Source organism: Protopterus annectens, chromosome 2.part0 (genome assembly GCF_019279795.1).
Source record: "Protopterus annectens isolate FY-2018-M chromosome 2.part0, PAN1.0, whole genome shotgun sequence".
NCBI classification, from domain to species: domain Eukaryota; kingdom Metazoa; phylum Chordata; order Ceratodontiformes; family Protopteridae; genus Protopterus; species Protopterus annectens.
This window is the reverse complement of record NC_056728.1, coordinates 1,453,780,286-1,453,805,895: the sequence shown is the minus strand read 5'-3', so window position 1 is coordinate 1,453,805,895 and position 25,610 is coordinate 1,453,780,286.

Here is a 25,610-nt window from a genome sequence, read left to right as displayed (position 1 = left end):
TGTTTATTGAGCCCCTTCACCCCCATTGGCAGTGCCTGTGGTCATATATGTCATTCTTATGTGCTGTATCATATCTATAGATATATATCTGTGTATATGCACACACACACACACACACACACACACACACACACACACACACACACACACACACACACACACACACACATATATATATATATATATATGTAATATAGAGAGGGAGAGGTATATATCTATTTAGTTTTATATATATATATATATATATATATATATATATATATATATATATATATCTACACACACACACACACACACACACACACACACACACACACACACACACACACACACACACACACACACACACACACACACATACATCTACATGCATAGATACATTTCCTTTTCCATTTAATGTTGACTGCTATTGCTGGATGCTATGTTTGTGGTAGCATCAGAGTTATGTATTTCTGAGGAGCTTATTGGTAAATCACATTGGCTATGGTGTGCAGGCTCCTGGGTTTGAGCCTTGCAGAGGCTGTTTATTTTGTTGCTGGGCAGAACAAGGCCCATTGGATACAGAGTGATTGAAGCACTTTTAAGCAGTTGGTGGGTTTGCGCGGCGGTAAGCACTGCTAACTTTCGGTGACATCTGCTTACACATGGTTAGCCTCAATATTGCTTGCTCTGTGTAAGCACTGCTTACTGTCATGCAAACAGACTTACACCTGCTTACTAGTGCTTACATATTCTTACTACTGCTATATTTTAGACAGTAATAGTGTAATGGTTTTTGGGGAGGTGGGGAATTTGGCATATGTATGGGGTTATCATTCATTACACAGCTTACTACTCCAGTTCACACATATATGTTATTTATTAGGTTATACAACTAAATATATTGATCATAATAGTGATTTGATATGGAAATGGAATGTACTGCAGTGGTACTCAAACCGGGATTGACTGCTTATGAGGTGAATGCTCTGCCGACTACAGTATTGCTGTACTGCTTAATTTGCATATAGCTTGCTTTTTATCCTCTTTTTGCTATTTAAGCTACAATAACCATAACTAAGCGATGGGCAAGCCTGTGCACCTATGGTTAAACTTTGTCAGTTTTATTACAAATAAATGTTTCATTTTAGTTTATTTTTTCACTATTGCTCTTATACATGTGTGGGGATGTTGCTGAGGGTATGCATACATCTATTGGTGGTCTTGCTCATTGTTTACTACCTTTCTGCAGTCCTTCATTGCAGAGGCGTGTATATTCTGAGAGCTCTGCTCTCAGACGCACCCCCTGCACTCGTACATGCTCCGTATAAGCCTAGGAGCTCAGCCAGTGCACCTTCATTACTATGCATGGTCCGCTGCCATCCTGCTCCTAAACGGGCACTTCCATGCAAGACTAAGCTAGTCCTGCATGGAAGATTAGTGAATCCGGGGTAGGTCTGTTGGGATGCCAAAAAATTTAACTATTAAGGTATTTAAACCTCTTATATGTTGTTTAGGAAAGGGAAAGACTACAGATTGTATCATATATAATATTTTTGGTAGCATTATCATTTTTATAATTAAAATTCTTTCTTCTATTGTAAATAAAAATGTATTCCATTTGTTAATAAGAATTTTAATTTTGTCTAAATTATCACTATAATTTATATTAATTTCATTTTTAATGTTTTGGTTAATATTATTCCTAAATATTTTATTTTATCATCATTGACTATATATTTAGAATATTCTTTTGCCATGTTAGAAATATTAGAGTTTATACATCCAGTTTTTGTTTTATCTTCATTAAATGTGAAGCCTGATTTAGATTGAATTTGTATAGCCTTAAAAAAGGAACCAAGAGAATTTTTATCTGTCAATGGCAATAAAATATCATCTACACATAAAAGTATTTTCGAATTTAGATTATGACCAAATTGTATACCTTTAATTTATGATTTTGATCTTATGTAGTTCGCGAAAGGTTCCATAATCAAAGTGAATAGCAATGGTGATTGCTGACAACCTTGTTTTGTACCTTTGGTGATCAAAATTGATTGGGTGAAATAAGAACCGATTTTTATATAGGCAAATTATTTATCATATACATTTTTTATAAGTTGCTGAAAGTCTATTGAAAAGTAATATTCTTGCAATACTAGCAGAAGATAATCTCAAACTAGCCGTGTCAAATGCACTGTTGATATTTACACTTACTAATGTCATATAATCCTTCATAGTGTCAGTACAGTCAATTATAGTTAACATTCTTTTGATATTATCATAAGTATTTCTAGTTTTTTATAAATCCAGTTTGGTAATTCTTAATTAGGAATGGATAAATTGATGAATTCTACTTGCAATAGACATAAATCATTTATAATCAACATTTAATAATGAAATAGGTCTGTAAGATGTACACTCAGCTGGGTCCTTATCAGATTTTAAAACTGGGGAAATAAGTTTATGTTTCCATGAAGGTGGGACTATAGTTAAATCTTTAAGTAGCTGAAAAGTATGAAGTAAAATATATAGTGCATTTCTAGGCATTAATTTATAAAGTTCTGGCATTATGCCATCATTGCCTGGGGCTTTATTAGACTTTAATTTGTTTATTTGATTTGTATGTTCAAGCATCGACATGGGCTTATTCATTGTTTTCAAATGTTGGTCTATCAATTTAGTTTTAGCCTATTTTCTGATAAAAACTTTTTTTGCTTCTTGCGAATCCATTGTTAGATTAAATTGATTAATTTTGATAAAATGTGTTCTAAATTTTCCAAGAATATCTTCAATTGCAGTAACTTTTTCCATTTTTATTTTCAGTGTATAATTCTTAATGTTGTTTGAATTGATTATCATTTTTAGTTCTGGAAGTAATTTTACGTAAATATTTGGGGTTTTGGAATGATTTGTTAGTTTAATCTTTCCAAGTTTATTTTAATTTTATGATTTAAAATTTCTAAATAATTATTTTGCAATTTATTTCTTTTAATGATATATATTTAATTTGATCTTCTAGTTTTAATTTATCATTTTTTCTTATAAACCATTGAAATCCTTATCCCATTGCTTTCTTTTTTTAATAAATACCAATTTATAAGTTTTCCATACAAATAGGATTTAAGAGCAACCCATATAAACGCTTCTGATACATATTTTGTATTATTAAATTCTATATAATTTTGTACCTCTTTGCTGAAGAATTATTTAAAATCTTTCAGATTAGCAATATATGCCAGAATTCTTTTATTGTAAATGTTGTTATAATTAAAAAAAAAATCAAATCTTATGGCATTAAGATTTGAAATTGGGCATGAAATTATTTTAACTTTGTCTAAATAAGTAACTAAAACATTTGAAACAAAAAAAACTCTATCATTTCTTGATTATATGCCATGTCTATTTGAAAAATGAGTGAAAAAAGAGAGCCATTGAGTAAAAATTTATTAGCATCGTTAATGTTGCATATATCAGTGAAGTTTATTAATGTTTTGGCTGTAGCAGATGTTTTTTAAGCTTCACATTAGTATTCTTATCTTTCATGTAAAATAAAATTAAAGCCTCCAGCCATGATGAGGCTTCTCTTTGAATATTGGAGGACGTGATCTAGTTGAATTTTGGCTGTTTTGACACCTATACAAGGTATCCAATATAAATTAACTAAGAAATATATTTTCCTGTTAATTCGTATGTTAACTAAAACATACCTTTAAAATCATTATAGGTGCTTAAAATATGTGGTATAGTTAAAGAGTTTTTCCACAGAATAGCTACTCCTCTTCTTTTTTAATTAAATTGGGAACTGCATGCATCTGGAGCATTTCTCCCTGGGTCTCTGCTGAAAGTAGGCTCTGTCCTAGCCGATCTTTCTCGGTCAACAAATGTTGAATAAATAAAAAATAAAACTAGCCATTACTGTATATTGCTTATTATTAAGTATATCTATATCATTTGCTAATATATGTGTTTCTTAAACAAATATAACCTGAGGTGAAAATAGTTTTAACTATTTATAGAAATTACTCCTTTTACAATGATTCCCCTGGATTTACTACTCTTCTGTGCAGGACTAATCTAGTCCTGCATGGAAGTGGCAGTTTAAGAGGAAGACGGCAACGGACCATGCATATTAATGAAGGTGCGCTGCCTGAACACCTAATGCTACATGGAGTGTGGACAAGTGCAGGGGGCATGTCTGAAATCAGAGCTCTCAGAATAAACATGCCCCAGCAAAGCTGAACAGAACAATGTGTAAATAAATGAGTGAGACCACTCATAGGTAACCGCATATCCCCACCAACAGTCCTCATGTGTTCAACAGCAACAGTACATTTAAATAAAACAAAGAGACCCTTTTATTTATTTATTTTTAAACCCTGAGTACAGCTAACTGTAGGTGTGCGGGTGTGCCCATCGCTTAGCTACAGCTAAAGCAGCTGAAAAAGCTGAAGAGGATAACAAGGAATATATATGCAAATGCACCAACACAGCAATAGTGCAGTGGTTAGAGCTCCTGCCTAATGAGCAGGCATTCCCGGTTCGAGTCCCACTGCAGCACATATCACTTTCCATGTGAAATATGTATATGAGCATAGTTTTACATCTTTTTGCCATGTAACCTACATAATAACATTTAAATGTGAACTGGAGTACTGCATTAAATGCAAATAGTGTTAGTGTCATAATGAATAAGTCACTAGTAAGCAGGTTTAAGCACAAATAAGCAGTAGTAAGTGTGTTTAAGTGCATTTGCATGGGGGTAAGCTATGCCTGCAGAGGCTGAGAAATTTAAAGCTAACTGACTGTAAGAAAACATAAGCGGAGGTTGGCAGTGCTTACTGGCATGCAAAATCACACAAACCGACTTACAACTGCTTAAAAGTGCCTTAATCACTCTGTATCCAAAGTCCATTGTTCTGCCCAGCAACAAAATAAACTGCCCCACCAAGGTTCAAACCCAGGACCCTGCACTCCATACACAAAATGAGTTACTGCTAAACCATGGCAGATATACACAACCTGATGTTTTCACAAACATATCATCCAGCTCAATCAGTCAACAGTACAGGAAATGTATTAATATCATACCACACAACCTGTTAATGCAAGAAGTCTGGGCAAAGTATGCCACACTGTGGGTACAAATAGGGATATATGTCAACTAATACTCTAATACACTTACAATGTTGCTAGTTGCACAGTTATATGTATTAGAACACATATGTAGAAGGAGATGAAGTCTGAAACACAAACGTATTGGCACTAGTTACTGACTTCAATGCTGCGATCATCCATGACAATTGCCAAGAGAATGTGGAATAGGCCAAAATATGAGCCGAAGATGCATGGACATATGGACAGATATATATCTTTAAATTTAGGCAGATAGACAGCTATATCTAGTTACATATATTTACGTATGACTCACAAATAATCATATAACATCAATTGTATATAGATACATACATATCTATTTATATATATATATATATATATATATATATATATATATATATATATATATAGATAGATACATATATATAGATAAAGCCATATGAGATATATATATAGTTACATGCACATATACACAGACAAAAGGTATTAGTAGCCATACATATGTAGAAGTAGTGTGAAAGTACTGGGTGCAAAGTATATCCCTCAGCCACAAGCCCTTTAACTGCCAGCTGTGAAATGTGTAGTGTGGCAACCATTCCCACAAATGAGAATACTGACATTAAACATATAGCCACCCACAATTCATAGGGCATGACACAACACACAGGTATGCATACACAGATAACCTTTATTTGTGTACTATACAATAATGTTTGCCAGTACCACGGTTTGAAATATGTCATCAGTGATGAATGCAAGGCCCACACAAAACAGTAGATGCAAGCAATGTGTATATATACCATACTATACTGTCCAGGCCAAGGCCTTCAATTAGAACAACAGTAGAAACAGGATTTGCCTTCAAGATACGTAACAATCAACCATTACAGATGTAGTTCAGCAGCCTCCAATTACACCCCGTAGTCAAGCCCTAGTGGGAAAAGTAGCACTTGTGTTAATGTCACAGTATCTTGTACATAACATTGCTTAACCTAACATCTCACTATCACACTGAATGACCCTCGTCTTAACAGTTATATCTCTGAAAAGGTGTCATAGCCTAGGTTAATGGCATTGAACGCCCCCCCATAAAAGGCTGTACAAGGGCAAGGAACACTGTGTACCACACACTTACCTCTGGAATGTACAAGGGCACATATGTGTTGTCCAGCTGTTGCCCCCATTTATATGGACTTGGCCCAGCAGTTGGTGTGGAAGTCCATGACATGACTGTGATGATAGCAGTAATGCTAGCGGTAAATAATGATAAGCCATCACCTAACAACCCCTTTCTGCATCACAGCAGGACAAAGACTGGCATATATGAGGAGGACAGAGGCAGGAACATAGGACCATATTTACATTATTGCTGTTACACACCCTGGAAATTACTGGTGTTACAGGATTTGTTGCAGGAATATGACATTGAAATACAAATGGATGTAGCCATGTACTGATAGCACTCAACAGACAGAATGCCACAGATATATCTGGGACAATACCTGTGTGGTGCACAGACAAAACCTAACAGCCAATCCCCCTGGTATCATATGGATAAGCCCACAGTTGAGAGCTATGCAGACAAACAACATTCCATGAAAAAGTACCATGTACACAGAAACCCTGTAAGACCAGCGAGATACAATGCAGACAACAACACTACTCACGCTGGCTGTAGGTCTGGAACCTTACCTAAATGTGAATTTGGCCTGTGTCTGCAGGTTCTGCTGTAAGTGGTATTGCTACCTACTGTCTGTAACACTGATGTCCACACACAGGAAGGATGTCATCCATACTGGAAAGGTGAAGGGGCAATGCCCACAGAAGTCAGCAATTTAAAGTACAGGGTTGCCATGACAGTGATTATCTGAAGTACTACACAGCAGGCTGCGTGCAATTAGCAACTGGTGGACACTGACTGGTGCAGAGGCCACCACCTGATCATGTGCAATACTAATACAAGCATGCTGCAATCTATTCAAACTAGTTCAATCACTCTACTAGAGAGACTGAGAGAGAGAGAGAGAGAGACAGAGAGAGAAAGAGAGAAAGAGAGAGAGAGAGAGATTTAATAAAAGTGACAAAGCTCAGGGTTGTGTTACAGCAGAAAAAACATAACAGGTATGTGAAACAGATATGCATTTACTTGCATGTAGTATATGGCATAGTATAATAGGATGTATAATGTGAAAGGATGTATATGTGCCATCAGTACTTATTCCTGTAATGATGTTCTGCTCAACAACTGCACTGGACAATAGTGTCAGTCCCTGTGGGCAGGGGGACATACCTGTCAACTGTGCAGATCGGCAGTGAATGACAAAGATGTGACCCATGATATCTGGGTTCTGAAAATTACTGTGGCCAATGGCTGGTGGGGGTATTAATACTGCCATGAGAGACACATAGGTGTGAGACCACACCACCTGCATGACAGTCATATTAAAGTGCCATAGCAGTATAATATGCTTATCTAAAACCTGTCACCATATATACCCCCCTAATGTTAGTCTGTGTTCACATGTGACACCTGTCTGTGTTTCAGCTATGCAGTACAGCTGTGAAGTAAAGAGAGTTACAAGAGTGTGGACCAAATGTTTGTATGCACTCCACATACAGATACATATATGTGTGATACATATTCACAGCTGTGTATGTCTACAGAACCTCGGACAGTTATACATATACATATATATATATATATATATATGTGTGTATATAAACAACACATAATGATATCTGCATATATATGCATACACATATGTATATATACATACTTACATAGATATATATGCATGTATACATACACACACACACACACACACACTCACACATATATACATATATATATGTGTGTGTGTGTATGTCTGCACACACACACACACACACACACACACACACACACACACACACACACACACACACACATATATATATATATATATATATATATATATATATATATATATATGTCAGTACATGTCCCCTGCCATGACATTTGTGAAAGAACATCACACATCAATACACAACATACCTACACGCTAGTACATGGCTGCAAAATGGAGTGTGGTGTGTAACCCATGTTGGGAACACATCAAAATTGTTTGAGAAGGTGGGATATGTATGTTGGTGAAGGGTATTAGGCACATATTGGTATGTAGGTCTGGTTGGATGACAAACAAGACAGCATACATGGCTGGTATATGACACATGTGGTGGTTAAACACTGTGGGTGGGTAGTTGCATTTGGAATGTGGAGGCCATTGAGCCCCCATATGGGAACAAAGGGAACATGGTGCCCACCCATGGACAGTCATGACAGCAACTATGTGGTCATAAAGGTGCCTGGGCTGTGGGCTGAGTAGGAGGAACACGCATGTCGAACCTTGTGTATGTGTACTGCATGCCTCTAAGTGATGTAGCACATACCCCATGTCTCTGTGGAGCTCCTGATGCACAACACTCTGGTCCTAACTGAGTGACAGACATATGTCTGTGTGTGCTCCATGGGGGGAGGGTGACACCATCCCCTGAGGTGGTTCCACATGAAGATAGTGCCGGAACAGTAGATAATGAGGTTCCATTGTGGGTCACAGACGTGATGTGGACTAGTAACATGTGCACATTAGGTGGCAGTGGTGTTCCTGGTGGCAAATAACCCCTACACATACTGGTGTTTAACTGTCATGGAACATATGTGGGTTGTAATAGTCCAGACAATCCCAGAACATGTCCAACAGCATGCATAGATATCCCCAATAACACAGAATGTCAGATATGTAGCAATCACATAGCAAGCATACCACATGCATATGTGGAAACATAGTGGAAGTGACAATGGCATGCAGGTGAAATACTCTGTAACAGCCCAGCAACTCTAGTGTCTCCACAGGTAGCATGTCTAGAAATGCATAGCAGAAAGTGTTGTACAATACAATATATGTCCCAATGGTACATATACCGGAGACATACCACTTGCGTTGTGTGAACATTAAGTTGGAGCTGATATGGTGGCAGGAGACTGATATGTGTATTGTATTATGGTAAATGTGCCATATGAGTTGCTGAGACATATTTCCAGCTTTATGTCTTTCAGGGAGTATGGCGCACCCGAGGAATCCCACCTACAGTGCCACTGAGGATGGCATAATACTCACCAGCATCACCCAGAAATACCAGCTGCTGTTCTCATGGACAAGCCAGAACCAGCATGAGCAAATGGCCATGTGGAACTATGTGGTCATCAGGGTGAATGAGGTGGGGATGCACAGCCATATGTATTAGCAGGTCCGCCATCATTGTAGTGACCTGCTCCGCCATGTATGTCACCATGCCGCTGCCGTGCAGGGTGACCACCTTGAAACAGGGGGGGCATAACATCCATCCCCCCTCACCAGAGTGGCGGCGCTGCTCATGAGCATGGTAGCACCTGCCCACCAACAAGAGCTACAGACATATACAGTCATGGAGGTGGGTGCTACACACACAGCAGACATGGAGCATGCAGATAAGGTTCCAGGCCATGTCAGTAGACCACTGTTGTGTATGTATCTGTACAGGTAGATCATGCATATGTGAGATGTGGAGTATGTTGCTGTGTAGTACTGATAAGCAGTAATGCATAATTTGTATTACTGTGGACTTCAGCTGTTGTTTTACTGTAATATTGCAGCCACCCTGTAGCAATGCCACAGCTGTGGCCACTGAAATCAACTCTATCTCATCTCAATGTAGGTACCTTTGGGATACCAGCAAGGCAGTGGCTGGATGCTGGTGAGTATGGTTTAAGGTTATGCTTGACAATTCACTGTGCAAGTCATAGCTAAGGTGTAGGCCATGTACACCTCTAACATACCTACCCATAATGCATATGTACATGTTCACTGACAGAGCACACACCTCACCAATGGTATTATCAGCCTCAGACACATGCAATACACAGACCATCTCAGACAACTGTGGTTACACTCCAGTGCACATTGCCCAGGCACAGCTGACAATTGCCTAACATACACAGCTATGTCATTTGAACATGCTACACATAAAGACATCCCACTCCCTCTGCAAACACATGTTCCAGGGTCCTAAACCTCAACAACACATTACACAGAACATACTGGAGGGATATGGCCCTGTCGTGGGGAATTTCCCCCACTCTGGAACTGACTATCCATTCATGTTAAGCAGTGCTACTCAATGGCCCTCTTTACAAAAACACTTAACAACTGGATGGGAAATGGGGAATTCACCCTGGGTAGTAGGTCTGTGCTACAGCCTGACAGGGCACAGGGGAATAACATCAGTGGGTGGTGCATGGCTGGGAACCCCTGTGGCTAGGCTTATGTAGGCCCCAGGACCAATAGACAAGTACTCACCTATGAACATATGTGTACCACAGGCAACATCAGCCAGTGGTCAATAATTGTCAATAATGGTCTCTACACTCACCATAGGTACAGTATATTGTGTCTCTGTTCAGTCTAATGGTAGTCTATCACTCATACATGCACCACTGATGATGTCATCTGTGAATACACATCAAGCATTCACTAACACATGTCCACATGTAATCCAGAAACACACAGAGGCTGGGAGCAGCAGTGGAAACACAACTGACACACAGATACACATCCTGCAATGGTGTGTACACCTGTGAGGTATGGTGGACAGTATATGCCAGGATGCTGAACAGATGCACAGCAATGCTGTGGACATGGGTGCAGTGTGTTCCAGGGGGAGGGCCATCACCTACTAACAGAAGCCATGCATCACAGCCATGTATAATGTTGGTAACAGGGATTGACTACAGTTGCACTGCATGCTGCTGAGCACCACATGTCCTGCATGCTGACATGTGCGTAATTACAGGTTTGTGTGTGATACTGTACTGCACCATCACCTGCTATTGTGTGCATCATGGTGGTGCTGAAGCTGTCTGTAGGTGCTGTCTGGTGCAGTGTATGGGTTGCCATGTATGTCGACTGCATGTGTGTATGTCTGTGTGTGTGGCCATGTCTGCATACATGTGTGTGTATGTGTGTGTGTGTTTGTGTGTGTGTGTGTGTGTGTGTGTGTGTGTGTGTGTGTGTGTGTGTGTGTGTGTGTGTGTGTATGTACTGTTTAGCAGTAATGTGCAGGTCTTACAGTCTGTTCCCTGTTTTCCCTTCACAGGTGGCGAGGTAGAGCTGTGTCCCTCCTGCAGGGAATCTGATTTCACTGATACAGACAGTGACCATGAGGATAGGTGTGTTAAAGCACAGGCAGGGTCATCAGGGGCTGCTGCTGGGTCACCAATTGATATCCCACTTGTATCCACCTCATCCATGCACACAGTCACACTGCCTCTACATACTTCATCACCGTTGGCCTTAGCTGAGAGACAGTCTACGGTTAGCATTGGCCAGGACAGTGTGGGAGGGGGGTTGGTAGTTATGGAAAGATATAATACATTATACATGTTCGAGAAAATATGCGAGTTAGATATGAGGAAATTAAGTGAAACAAAATCAGACTATAAGTACAATTTGAGCAAGAATGAAAAAGAGACCCTGGAGGTGTTACTGGCAGCGAATGTGAGGGTAATGAACCCAGACAAGGGAGGGGGGTTGGTAGTTATGGACACACCGGACTATGTTAGGAAAATTAAGGAAATCTTAGATACTGATACATATGAGATATCATCAATCAATGAATACAACAGATCGAATCAGTTCATTAAAAGCTTCTTAAATTAATTAATTATTCATTGAAGCAAGAATTGACTTATATTTGTACAGTTACTTGGTGGTTGAGTCACCAAGAGCACCCTGCATGTTCAGAGTCCCAAAAATTCATAAAAACACCTTGGACCCCCCTTTCAGACCAATAGTGGATGGGAGAAGGTCATCCACGTTTGCTTGTGCAAAATTGGCAGATACAAGTATGAAAAAATATGTGGCAAAGGAACAATGGATAGTCAAAGATTCCTGGGTCTTCTTAGAGAAAATTAATAGCTTTATATATCAATGTGAAAATAACTTTTTGACAATAGATGTAAAAGAGTTATAGACCAGTATTCCGCATCAGCAAGGAATTGAATGGGCAACAGCAAGAATGAGACAGAAAGGTGCACCAGAAGATGAGGTTTCTTTGGTGCAAGAACTTTTAGATGTCATCCTGTCATATAATTTTATATTATTTGATAATCAGTTCTATATCCAAAGAAGAGGAGTAGCCATGGGCTCTCCATGTGGATCCAGTTTTGCCAATTTGGTAATGTCCTTTTGGGAAAACACCTATGTGTTTGGGAATAATGCCATCAAAAGTGTCATCAAATTCTATATTAGATTTATTGACGACATTTTTATGATCATCAAAGGAGATGAAAATATAGCTAAGAATTTAGTTAACACTTTAAATGGATCCACAGATTTTTTGCAACTAGCATATGAATTTAATTCAACATCGACTTCATATTTGGATGTGGCATTGACTAAAAATAATATGTTGAAAGAATATGAAGAAAAATTTTCAGGAAGCCCACTTACTCAAACAAATTTTTGCATTATTCCAGCGCACATCCAAAACATCAAAATAAGTCAGTGATTAAGGGCCAGTTGGTACGGGCTGCGTGAATGATAACCTTAGAGGAAGAATTTTTAGAGGAATGTTCTAATTTAAAACAAATGTTTTTGAATAGGGCATATCCAATCACATTAATAGAAGAACTAATAGCAGAGGTAACACTCAAAAGAACTTATGGAGTATATATGCCTATTTTAAAACAGCAAAACAATAGGTTACATAATCAAAATGATAAAAGTATTAGTGTAATAATTCAAGGATGTATTCAACAAGAAACTAAGGCCGAGTTTAATTTGACTTGTATTTTGAGGTTTTCCCTAGATTATGATAATATAAGAAAAATCATAATGAAAAATTGGACCATACTGAATCATGATAACACATCAGCATGTAAATTAGGAACTTCACCAAAGTTAATATGGAGAAAAGGAACAAGTTTTAAAGAACTACTGTAGAAAAAACAATGTTAATCCCTTAATAATCAATAGAGGTATGACACAATGTGGCAACTGTTCGTTTGTCATTTAATGTCACTAGGGGTCAACATAGAGGTTAATGGCTTTATATTGTACACTAAAGGCAAATATAATTGCAATTCAAAAGGAGTAGTGTACTTAGCAGTCTGCCAGTGTTGTCCATCTTTTTATATAGGGAAGACCGAGCGTAGATTAAATGACAGAATTTATGAACATCAGACAAGTATGAATTTACTAAAAGAAGATAATGCCCTTGCTAGGCATACTATGGCTTTCCCAGATCACAAATTTTGTTTTAAAGTAATAGATCAAGTTAAACAAGATGTGAGGGGAGGTCCTTTTGGTTTATTGCTCGAGAAAATGGAACTATTGTGGCAAATTAAACTCAATGCATACACTAACCCAGGCTTAAATGATAAATGTTCCATTAAGTGCTTATTGAAACTTAAAAGTCAAGATAGATAATCCCATAAAATGTTGTTTACATCTAAACAGATACGTGGTTTTATATATATATATATATATATATATATATATATATATATATATATATATATATACGCAATTTTATAGTAAAATTTAAAAGGTACCACAAGAATACACCTGCTGGTTGAGTTGGTTTCCTCAGTATACAGAATGCAATGCTAGACTGTTTATGGTAAATTCAAATTAATATATAAATTAATATTTATATAAAATCTAACATAGCTATAATAATCATGGAGTATGAATAGTTTTGGTGGATGTATAGATTGTATGGTATGCACTGTTCATGCTTACGTCTCTGATCATTTGATTTTTTAAGTTCATGAATTGGTTAATGTGCTTTCATGTTTTTAACATATTCTTTATGAAATAATGATAATATTTTAATGCAGAAGGGTTGCGTTTCTAAATGAAATGCATTCATGATGGTATTTCATGATTTTAATATTGTATTTACAATGTTTATTTATTATTTCAGTAGTTTTTTTTGGAATGGTTTTGTATGTTGTGAAAGCGGAATGAATTAGGGTTGCTGCAGTAGCACATATATATGCTTTGAAACACAGTATAAATCTGTAACAAAGACATTTCAGTTTTATGAATGAAATGCGATTTTTTAGTAGTGTATGTCTTTAAGAAACATTAACTCCTTGAATGTTTTGGTGGGGAAGTTTATAAATTTAGGGTTTGAATTGTAACCGATATTACTTGGCTTTTGTTCTGAAGAAGTCTAACCACTCGAGTTAGACGAAAAACGTGGTTTATTTAACATTTAAATAAATTGAGTAGTTTCAAGGAGTTACAGCTTGAGCGGCTTTTGTACAAGACAGTGTGGTATCTATGGCATGTGTGTCAGAACACAGCAGCCATAGCCAGATGTCTGATGGGTATCACATATGCAGATGTTCAGGGGTGCTCGTCAGAGCACTGCTGGTCATCATGTTCCTGGCAGACGTGCCACATCTATATTAACCACACGCATGTTCTAGGCTGTCATGGAGGCATAGCCATGAATGGAAAGGTACACCAGGCACAGTCTAAGGGTGCAGAGGGCTCTAGCATCTAGGCATCTAGCAAACCAACAACACACCTTGTGCAAATGATGATACCTGTGCCACTCCGTGACGTCCATAAAATCAATGTAGCGAGAGGCAAACATGGTGCTGATGCACAGGGTGACTGCACAACAGTGTAGCAATGGAATTCTGTGTAGCATGTTGTCAGCAGTAAAGTGAAATGCTAATATCTTAGCAGGTTTAGCTGTGCAGCCATGAGGCATCATAGCTGTAATTAACAATGTTCTGTTGTTGTCACCATTATCTATTCTGATTGTGTTATGTTTGTCCATGTGCCACATGGCTGATGGGTGTAGTGGCATCAGCAGGCCTTCTACAGTGGACACCAGTAAGTGTAGTGGGTGGTACACATGACATGGCTTGGTACAACACACAGAGCCTTTGGTTTGGATGCAGTACAGGTACAAGACTATACACATGGAGGTATGTCCCCATGAAGGAAACACATCTGTTGAACATGTAATACCACCAAGACAGGGTAGGCACAACCACACATTGCTATATATGCAGTCTGCAATGTGGATGACATTGAACATGCTAACAGCAGGGTGTATGTCCCTTTCCCCACTCTACTGCGATCCTCACCTCAGTAACATGAGTGCGCCACTGCCGATGGCATAGCCCTACCCTTAGGAGGGTGTGAGGAACTCAACTACTGTGAATGGTGTAAACAACAACTAACAACCTTATTACACACACTGTACAGTATTACAGACAGCTATGTGGGGGGATAGACGCAACAGTAACTGCAGTGATGTGGGATATGTCCAAAACAGCCACACCCAGTGAGTTCTAGCAACCCCAGTAGTGCTGCACACCTCTACAGTGTGGAGGAGGGCATTAACACATCTATGACCTGTGAAGGACTGTATGTCATTGGGATGGCACCTGTGGAATGTTGGCATTTGCCAAGCAGTTCTGGTGGAAACATATTCTGTGAATGGAGGTAGATCCCTTAACAATTACACACATTCCTACATGTGGGATGGTGTACAAAAGCCTGCTATATTCTACATAGGCATTGTGCACCTCCTAACCCTCATCTGCACCTGTCATGATTGGGTCAAGGAGGTATACCAGGTTCAGGTTGTATTCTCTGCCTTTGACAAGTCCAACATTGGTGGGGTCCCATGTGTTAAGATTACCAGTGACATTGGCCATGGGTTCATTGTTGATATGTTCCATGTCCCTGCAGACCAGGGTCAACAGGCTAGTGGGTAGTAGTTTGCAGCTGACATGGTGGATTTGTGGTTGTCTTTGCCAACATTGGTGAATCCATTGTCAGGTGTAGGCCTATTGGATAGCATGAAGGATCCCAGCTACTTACTGCAACTGCCCAGGGGGGTACCCCCAAGCATGACACTTCAATTGAATGTACTGCATAATATGTTAGTAATGCCAGCCTGACATCCTACAGATGGGATGGAGTACTGTTAACATGTACTGCCCATGTCGTGTAGGGTCCTGGTTAGGGCATCTGCTAAGGTTCTTAGTGTATTGCAGGCCAGACGTGTTTGGCTGTGGGGGGGGGGGGATACCTATCCGTGCAAGATGTATGTTGTTTGGGTCTCTCAAACCCATCAATGGTGCATGTGGACATATTATGTTGTGGTTACGTTGCCAGTTTCATCTATAGATGTATGACCATATATACCTATATAGATATATATGTGTTTACCTTTGGAAGGGAGGCAATCATTTCTTCAAAAGGCCCTTGCTGCAAACCAAAAGGACCAATCTGTCATTTCTAATTGCACCACAGTTTAAAACACACCAAATCTAAAGGCAGCTTCACTGATTCTTGAACTGCAAGTTGGAATACATATCATAATGCAGGGGTGCAAGCCCCCCCTGCACACCCCATCTAGGGGTCTGGGCCCCCCACAGCCCCCCTAATGTGATACACTAACACTGAGTTTGTACTACAGTGGAGATAGGCAAATATTCCCCATCCCCACTATAGCGACATCTGCACCCTTATTGCCAAATCTGCAATGAGCAAATGCATAATGATATTCGCTCATTGCACATTCAATGCATTAATTGCAAGATTGTGCAATGTTGAAAATACACTTTTGGCCTTTCGGCTTTTGGAGACATGAAATTCTCCCTTTGAAAGGTGAACCATATATATGCTTACATATATGCATTTTTAGTGCTGTATATATGTGGACATATGGATGTATACATATATATCTATAGATGGATGCGTATCTATGTATATATATATATATATATATATATATATATATATATATATATATATATATATATATATATATATATATATATATATATATATATATATATATATATATATATATATATGTGTGTGTATATATATATATATATATATATATATATATATATATATATATATATATATATATATATACATATATCTATATATATATTTCTATAGCTATAGCTATATATATATATATATATATATATATATATATATATATATATATTATATCCATTTAAAGATGAATATATATACACACCTGATACACTTGTAATAGGTGACTCTATCGTCAGGCACACTGACATCCCGCTCACCAGGCTAAACAAGGAGAAGGTCACGGTGAGCTGCCTGTCGGGTGCTAGGATCCGCCACATAACACAAGTACTCAGGTCACTCTAAGGCAAGTACAAATATGACTCAGTCATTGTCCATGCTGGTGTGAATGACCTGAGACGTACCTCCCTGGATTACATGAAAAGAGACATAGAGGAGCTCTCTGAGCATGTAGCCCAGGCCGGTATGACCCTGACCTTGAGTAGCATCTTACCCTCACCAAGAATGATGCCACAATATGAAGACAAGATGATCAATTTCAACAATTGGCTTAAGTATTGGTGTTATTCAAAGGGGATCCAATGCCTGTCAGCCTGGGATGACATGCTCGACAAGCCACGATGCTTCGCTAGGGATGGCTTGCACCTGTCACCCCTGGGCTTTCGGATATTGGCAAAGGCTCTTGCTACCCCCATAGTGCCTTTTTTAGGCAAGGCTCAAAAGACAAACCCACCTCCATAGGTATAACAAGGGATAAGAAACTAAGAGTAATGCTACTCGATGCCAGAAGTCTAAACCTCAAGATGCATGCACTCAAAACTCTCCTTAGCATGGAGAACATCGATATCTGTGCAGTAAGAGAAACCTGGTTCAAGGCTCCCAAGAGCATCCCAGCACTACCAGGTTATACCTCATACCATGCTTTTCGGCCCCAAAACTTGGACCGTACCACAAAAGGTGGGGGAGTATCAATATTCGTCAAAGATACCCACAACTCCAGGTTGGTGGCACAGCACGAAGCATCAGAGACTATCCATGTGCAACTAACAGTGGGTAAAACTGCCTTCCAGTTTATAGCCTGCTACAGACCACCCTTCCAAACCCAGGAATCCCACTCGGCCGTCCTGAGAACACTGGAAAATATGAAGGTCTCTCCAAACACCATTATATTGGGCGACTTCAACTACCCAAACATAGACTGGGAGCATTACTCTAGCTCCAACACCCTAGCCCAAAGGTTCCTAGAATTTATAAACTCAAATGCTATGGAACAACTTATTACCACTCCCACAAGAGGGGAAAACATACTGGACCCGATCATCACCAACATGGGGACTCTATGCTCCAGACCAGAAGTGTATCCATCACTGGTAAGATCAGACCATAAACTAATCTCACTGGATATTCACATCCCGAATCCACCCCCTGCGCTGAAAACCACAGTGAAAAACTTCTCTAAAGCAAATTTCACACTCCTCAAAACCGAGGTGGAATCCTTCAAAGCCCCCGGGCCTGTGGAAAATACGGTCCAGACCGCAGAATCCTTTATGAACACATTCTATGAACACCTTCAGGAATGCATGGATCATGCAATCCCAAATAAAACCAAGACCCAATCCTCCAAAGGCAGACTTCCTGTCTGGTGGACCCCAGCCATAAACAAACTATACAATAGAAGGAGGAAGCTACTACATGATAGAGCAAAATCCCAAAAAGGGAAGGCATCTCTGATCAGTATTAGCAAAAAACTACGGGCACTCATAAAATCGTCTAAGACCAGCATCGAGAGAAAAATTTCACAGGACACTAAGGATAATCACAAGGCTTTCTTTAGTCATGTTAGGAACCTGGGTGGGAATTCCCAGATATGCTCAGAATTAGTCCAAAATGACAAAAAATACACTGAACCCACAGACATTGCCAACATCCTAGCTGACAGGTTCAGCACAAACTTCTCCCCCCACTCCCCACCAAAAGGGCAAATATTTATCCCAGCAGAGTGCTGCCCCCCTGACATCTCAGATGCTCAGGTAAGAGCTGCCCTCTCCAAAGCAAAAAACACAGCATCAATGGGACCAGACGGTGTCCCAGGCTGCGTCCTACATGAACTCCGAGAAGAGCCAAACCCAAACATAAAACTACTGTTCAATCTTAGCCTTACTACAGGATATGTACCCAAAGAGTGGCGTACGGCAACACTGGTCCTTCTCCACAAAGGTGGTGCCTCAACGGATCCTGGAAACTATCGCCCCATAAGCCTGACTAGCTTGGTCTGCAAAGCTATGGAAAGGATCATCATGGACCTCATAAATAAAGATATTGGGGACGTACAGACACTGGATCCTACCCAGTTCGGCTTTGTTAAGGGCAGATCCTGCCTCTTAAACCTGATTGATTTCTTTGAAACAGTCACCAAGGCCATTGATGAGGGGAAGGTGATCCACACAGCCTACCTGGACCTCGCAAAAGCCTTCAATACAATACCCCACTCGGGCATTATAGATAAGCTCACCAGCTTAAATATAAACCCCTATGTCACTAGATGGGTTGCAAACTGGTTCAAGGACAGAACCCAGAGCCATGTCAGACTCCAAACCAGTTACAAGTGGCGTCCCACAAGGCTCAGTCTTGGGACCTCTCTTGTTCGGTATTTATTTCTCGGAGGTACAGGCCAACACGGAAGGACTGTGGCTGACTAAGTTCACAGATGCCTGCAAACTGGGCACCATAATTGACTCTCCAGCCGACACAAGCATCCTCCAAAAGGGCCTCATAGAAACAGACAACTGGTGCCAGAGCCATGGCCTCAAGCTAAATGCCAAAAAATGTATAGTCATCCCCTTTGACAAAAACAAAGTGCCCACAAATTACCACATAGGTGGTAATCCATTAAGTACAGAAGAAGTAATTAGGGACCTGGGGACCCAAGTTGATAGCAATCTCTCATTTGACAACCACGTGGCCAAAGTAGTTAGAAAAACATTTTATATAGCCCACCTAATCACGAAGGGATTCACATCTAGATCAGGGGAGGTCATCGTGCCTCTTTACTCATCCCTCATCAGGCCCATAATTGAGTACAATGCCCTTCTTGGGATGTACCTTTCCAGACACCTGCAGCAACTGTAAAGACCCCAAAAGTACCTCACCAAGAGGATCATAGGGCTCAAACAGATGCCATATGCTGCCCGAGTAAAGAAACTCCAGCTCTACTCAGTGGCATACCTCCTGCTCAGAGGCGATCTGTGCCTGACGTATAAAGCCATGTCCAAACGGGAATTAATGGACATGCTGCACCTCAGAAAATCCAAATCCCATTGAGCTACATGCTCGAGAGACTTGAACCTCAGCACTGAAATAAATAGGACATGCTGGAGGGACAGATTCATAACCCAGAGGCTCCCTTCACTCTGGAATAAAATCCCAGTCCAGGTTAGGCAGAGTCCCTCATTGACTCTCTTCAAGAGGAATCTTGATGAGTGGATGGGAGATCGTAGGTTTACCCCGGTATCACTTATGTGTCACTGTTAGACAGAGGCATAGTATACTAACCTCTAAAAATGGCATAGCAAAATTTATTTAAAATGGGTGGCGAAAGCCAAACACACTCTGGCTAGGCTTATAAATGCCCTAGGGCAGATAGCCTAGTATAAACCTATGAACCTATGAACATAAACAAATACATCTACATGGCGGAAGACATTCCCTGTAGTGCTGTATACCTGGGCTGGATGATATGTATGTGAAAACATCACGAATATGCACATTTGTCATGGCTTAGTGGTAAATCACTGTGTGCATGGTTCTGGTTTCGAGCCTGGCAGGAGCTGTTTATTTTGTTGCTGGGCAGAACACAGACCGTTGGATACAGAGTGATTAAGGCACTTTAAAGTAGTTATAAGTGGGTTTACGTAAGTTTGCGTGATGGTAAGCACTGCTAACCTCCAGTTACGTTTTCATTTACTCGGTTAGCTTCTAAATTGATTAACCTGTGTAGGCATTGCCTAGCTCCACGCAAACATGTGCAAACCCGCTTACAACTGCTTTAAAGTGCCTTAATTACTCTGTATCCAACGGGCCCAGCAACAAAATAAACAGCTCTTGCAGGGCTCAGGCCAATGACCCTGCACACGCTAGACAAAGTGATGTATCACTAAGCCATGACAGATACACAAAAAAAAAAAAAAAAACTAATGTTTTCAGAAACAAATCATCCAGTCCTGTCATGAAGCAGTACAGAGAATGTATACCATCTAGATGTCTCTGTGTGTAACTATATTAAAATCTTAACAGTTACAACATATCCATATATGTATATGTATATATATATATATTTATATATATATATATATATATATATATATATATATAGATATATATATATATATATATAGATATATATAGATATTTTTTTTTCTTTTCTTTTTTTTTCTTTTACTAACTCTATATACATAAATACCATTATATAGGCACATATATACATGCATATGCCTAAATCGACACATATATGTGTCGGCACCTATATGTCTACATATACACAGCACATTACATATGTGTACGCAGATATATATCTATGTGGGTATATATGGATATAGTTATATATATGTTAGCAGATATATATATCTATATAGGTATATATGGCCATACATCTGTAAATAGCAATTGCAGATTAACAAATGCACATATGTCCACATGCACCATTAATGGGGTTGAGAGGTGCCACACACTATACGTTTTGTATGAATAGGCATCCCACCCACAGCCAAACATATGTGCCTTTCAATACACTATCAAGTACAGTATGCCTCTCATATGACATATAATATGTGGAAGCCATCAACATCCACAGGCTACAGATACACAGACACAAATATGCAGATACAGAAATACACATATACATATATAGATATATATATATATATATATATATATATATATATATATATATATACATACATACATGTGACTACACATATACACGCAGATATATGTACAGTAAGACACATATGTAGAAGGTGCACACAATATGGAACAGCCACTATGCCTACAGTTAACACCTGAACAACTGGACACTGTATGGGCCGCACATACTGTCAATCGTTGTCTGTAACATATACCCATAGAAATGTCATAGGAAAGACACCACACACAGGTTTGCAGAAATGGGAATCCTTTAATTGTGTACTATAACAGTTCAATATGCCATGTCATATAGCTGTTCAGATACTGGCAACCATTTAAACAGAGTACTGCAACTGTAAAACAGTTACACTAATACAGTAGTCTGGAAAGGTTCACAACTGCTGCTCTCCAGGCCAAGCCCTTTGAAATGTACAGTAGTGAAGACAGATTGGGCCACAGGATACCACACAATCAACAGTATGTACTGTACTGGAGGTGTGTAGTTCAGCAGCCTCTATCTACACTCTCTACAAATTCCGTAGGAGGTAAAGACGTTTTGTGATCAAATGGGCTGTAACTGGTACATAACAACACATAACAAACAGAACAGTCTGTATTGCAGGAGGCAGTAGGCTTGCAGTACCCTAATTCATGTAAGTAATGTCAATATAGGTGAAGTATATGGTACTGTACATCCAGAATACTTGTGGCAGCTCACCCCTGATACCACCTCATTTTGTAACAGCCTAGGTCATTTATGGTGCTCCCCGCCTAGACTCAATAATACAGGCCGATATACCACTGTTACATACACTGGCCTCTGCAGTGCAAAAGGTCACACGTGTTGTTTAGGTGACGCCCACACATATATGGCCCAAGCTCCACTGTATGTGTGAGGGATACAATAGCAGTGGGCTAATGGCAGCAATGGCAGTGTAATATACTCACAGCCCACTACAGAACAACCCCCAAAAGCATGATATATGTGCAAAGCTTGGTATGTAGATGGAGGACAGAGGCTGGAAAACAGGCACATATGTGGAACACTGTTGCCATACACTAAGCAAGGTGCTGCTGTTACTGGATAGTCTGAAACATACCCTTAGTCAGGAAATTGAGGTTAAAAATAGAAATGGATGTAGTTATGTACTGATAGCATGCAACACACACACTGCCAGTGTATTATCTGACACAGGACCTGTGTGGTGGACGGATAACACATGATAGGCATACCTCTGTCCAGCAAGAGGATAGGCCTACAGTAGTGAGCCATGCAGATAGACTGTATTCCAAGTTACACTAGTATGTACACACACACACACACACACACACACACACACACACACACACCCTGTAACACCAGTACTATGCAAAGCATAATACAACTCTACTCACAGTCTGTCTGTGGTTAGTGATCCTCCTACAAATATGTGTCCGCTCTGCGTATGCAGGGTCTCCTGTAAGAGGTATTGCCACCTGCTGTCTGTATCACTGATGCCCACTCACAGGAAGGATGTCCATTACACAGGAAATGTAAAGGGACCATGCCCACATGCTGTAGGGATTTATAGTGGGTGGTTGCCATGACAGTGGTAATTGGAGGTAGTACACGTGTAATTTTATATATATATATATATATATATATATATATATATATATATATATATATGGCTATCTGGATAAGTATACGTACATATATTTCCACCATATGTCCTGGATATGGAGTGTAGCCCTACCCCAGCCCCAATAGTCCCAAAGTCGTAGTGCAAGGGGATGTCAGGTATGTATAGCAGGTATATTACTAGACTGTTGCTGCTGTCATTTGGATTGTCTTCACAGACATGGTGTGTCTGGAAGGTGACATCTGCTTATAACCTGTGTGCCATTGGCTACTGACAGACATCCTAAGGAAATCATTGTAAAGTACCGCCGCTAGCATGTAATGCCCCTGTTGAGTGCAGCAGAGATATTGGCCACTATATGTGGAACTTCAGACACACCCTGTACAGTCCAGAGGTATATACATAATCCCTTAGTGCACAACATGTGTACCAGGCATGACAATATGAATGTAGACAACCATGTAGATGGGTATAGCACATAATGACTGGTATACATTTGGCACCATAGGTGTTGGATTCACACACTCCTGTTGGGCCTGACACATAATGATTGCTGGTACAGGGGTGCCATGGACATATACTACCCACTAGATATTGACATACATCTGTACAGCATCCCACTGCTCTGTCTGACATACATGACTTTTAAGGGAGGTCCGGCAGAAGTACATCTGTCAAGTATTTGCACATGACATCCCACTGGTTAAGTACATTAAGCTGCTAGGCATGTAACAATGCACTCTGCGGGCTACAGGCAGACTGGCTCAACACTGGCCTACATCTCGTATGGGGGATCGCACATGTACCTACATATATAGCAGGCTCAACAGCCATGTCACAGCTGCACCTGTTTGAAAGTGCATAACCACAACCAATGTGAACACAGCCACAGCCACATATGGTAAGCTAGCATAATATTACAGTATATGGACTATCTGTTCTGCACCATCCTCATATGTACCACTCACAGAATGACCCTGCATATACTGGGCTGCTACACAGTTTGGTCTGATGGCTGTCTGTGGTATGGGACATGTGTGTGTATGGCCCTACAAACATGTACGGCAAAATGGTACCATACAGTGGGGCAGCATGTAACATCTGATAGAAGGGGAGCTAGAACAATGACATCTACCATAGTCTGTACACAGGCTAAAGTACATAGTAACAATACACACACTGCCGACATTCACCATCACTACACAGACTTCAGTACTGTACAAACATCCACAGAATGTCCAGCTTATGTCATGAAATATAACCCCTACTGTACATGATATGTGTAGCAATCTGATATATCACTGGCTTATCAGATATGATGACACTATTCATGGTGTACAGCACATATGCACCACTTCATGCATGCGATATGTACAAAGGTTGACAGAGGTGTGGCTGACAGCACAATCACAGGGCCAGTATAGACATGTTTCTGTGATAACATCATATATTTTCCATTGCAATGGGGTTTGTTGCAACATATGTCCTATGAGGGATATGATGTCAGTAACTGTCATGGCCTTCACCATCTACAGACTGTAATCCTCACACTACCTTCTGCATTCCACAGATAGATGCACTGTGGCTAACACATGAAACTGAAGGCACAACACTGCTCAGTCTGCAGATGACCCTGCAGATGATTCCTCATATACATGGAAGTGACATGGCAGGTATTATGACATATACGACAGGCATATCCAGACAAGCACTGTTAAACCAATATTACTCAAAATGCAGTATAGCAGCACTTACAGTCTGTAGTCAGGTCAGTCACATCCCCCTCCTGTTTGTTGCCCTCTTTCCACAGTGTATGTTGTTAGAGGTAAATCCCCAATCCATCTGAGATGCTGTTTGCCAAACAACAGATCTAGTTCCTGCTCACAGTGACTGAAAAGGGCCAACACCACCATGATGTTCCTAAGGTATTGGAGTGTGCTTCCATGCAATTGGCTATGGGAATGTTACCACAACTGTTCCAGATGCAATCACCTAGGGGAGGGCTGTAATTCATTCAGAGGCCGTCAGCTGATCATGAGCATTACTTAAAATACACATGCTGCTGCCTAAGCAAGGCAGGTGTGGG